Source organism: Grammomys surdaster, unplaced genomic scaffold (genome assembly GCF_004785775.1).
Source record: "Grammomys surdaster isolate TR1022 unplaced genomic scaffold, NIH_TR_1.0 139, whole genome shotgun sequence".
Taxonomy (NCBI): domain Eukaryota; kingdom Metazoa; phylum Chordata; class Mammalia; order Rodentia; family Muridae; genus Grammomys; species Grammomys surdaster.
Window position 1 is genome coordinate 18,256,815 of NW_021604597.1, and position 1,874 is coordinate 18,258,688.

General features: G+C 48.7%; 1 non-coding gene across 1 annotated transcript; it reads right to left on the reverse strand.

Moving 5' to 3' along the window:
- Positions 1-559: 559 nt before the first annotated feature.
- Positions 560-691, reverse strand: LOC114618044. The gene has a single exon (XR_003710908.1). It is a non-coding gene; the product is annotated as a small nucleolar RNA SNORA17 (small nucleolar RNA).
- Between the last annotated feature and the right edge of the window lie 1,183 nt (positions 692-1,874).

Here is a 1,874-nt window from a genome sequence, read left to right on the forward strand (position 1 = left end):
CTGCCCAGGTGAGGTGCAGGGCCTGCTCTCTGAAGTGCGGTAGCAGGTGAGGGGCAGGGACAGCTCTCCTATTGTCATACCACCAGGGCCAGCTCTCTCAAGATGCCCAGTTGAGGAGTGGGACCAGTTGTGCACAGCCTCAGACATCAACACGTCTCTGAGTGAGAGCAAAGGCCTGGCCTTTGACAGTAATAGGCCCCCTACTGTTGCAGCACCACAGACCCAGAAAGAGGCCCCAGTGGCAGCACAGGCCAGGGCCCCTCTGTGGTTCCAGGTGGCATCACAGGCTCCTCACGTCAGGCTGTTCTTCAGTACCCGAGAGTCTCCAGTTCTGCTTCTCTTCACTGTGCACACATCCTTCTGTTTCTCTCCCATTTCTCCACCACTTGCTTCTCTTAGTGGCACAGGGTCTCTAGGTGTCTGGGGTCATCTCAGGAGTTGTCTCAGGAGTGCTATGCTCCACATATGACTCTGGACAGGGGTCATCTTGAGCATGGTATGCCCAACCAGGTCTGTGTGGCCCCAACTGGTGGTGGTTTCGTGCTCACTCTTTTCAGGGAATGTTAGAGTACTAATCATTCAGATGTTCACAGGTCAGAAGACTGAGCATAGACATGGCCTCTCTCCTCTCTGCCACTTCCTGATGTACCTGTGATACTGCAGTCACACCCACAGAGCTTCTAGGGGCAGGGTCTCTTGTAGCTTTTATAATTGTGTTGTTGTTCTTGCTATTGTTGTATCGTCTTAGCCTGGAGTGTGACATGTCACTGTAATGTGACATTAATTGATTCTCTTTTGGTTGTGTCTAAGTGCCCACAATGCTTGTTTGTCCATATCTTTCTCTAGGTTTGTGAAATTCTTTGTTTTAGTTTAATTGAGTGGGTTTCCTACGCATATGGATTGTTAGGTTTAATAACCCACTGAATCAAAAACTAGTGCTACTCAAATGTGCATGGATGCAAAGCTGTGAGGGGCGCGCGCGTGTAGTTGTCTCGCCGGCGAAACCATACACACACACACACACACACACACACACACACACACCAGAATCCTTCCGTAGAAACACGTTTATTTCCCTAAACCATAATGGTGGCAGAAGACGACCCCCAGCCCTGGGAAAAGCCCTTATATACCCTAGAGCGGCGTAATCACCTCTGATTGGCTGTATACTCGTTGCGCGCCAAACGCCGTGGGATGGGCTTAGCTTTGGCGGACTTTACCAAGGCACATGCGCACTTTATTTGTTTACTAGGAAGAACTATGGCTGACAGCGCCACCTAGAGATGGCGGACTTTGCCAGCACCTGCCGCGGCTCCCAACACAAAGCTATCTGCTGGACTGCGGTAACTCTACCAGAGGCCACACTCCTAAAGAAAATGGACTCTATCTGCCCTAACAGCCATTAACTGCCAACTGCCCATATAGCTCCTCAGTGAGGAGTGAGGCCTCCTGAGACACCAACCCCCTCTCCAATCTGTGTAGAAATGTGGAGTGGCTTGACTCTGTGCAGGCAACCATAGCTTCCATGAACTCATGAGAGCATTAACCCTCCTCTGTCCAGAAGACAGGACTATTCGATGTTCTCCCTTACCTCTGGCCCCAGCAAGCTTTCCTGGGCCATCTTCCATGTTCCTGGAGCCTTGGAGGGGAGGACATATGGACATATGCTACATTTCAAGGTAAAATTTAATTGAAGTGTGAAATGTTGTTATTAACAAACGTTATTACATTTGTTTATTTAGTGTGTGTATGTATGTATGTATGTATGTACATATGTATGTGTACATTTTCATATCACAACATATTTATGCAAGTCAGAAGACTCCTATCAGGAGTCAGGTTTCTTCTTCCACTACAGAGATGGGGAATTGAAT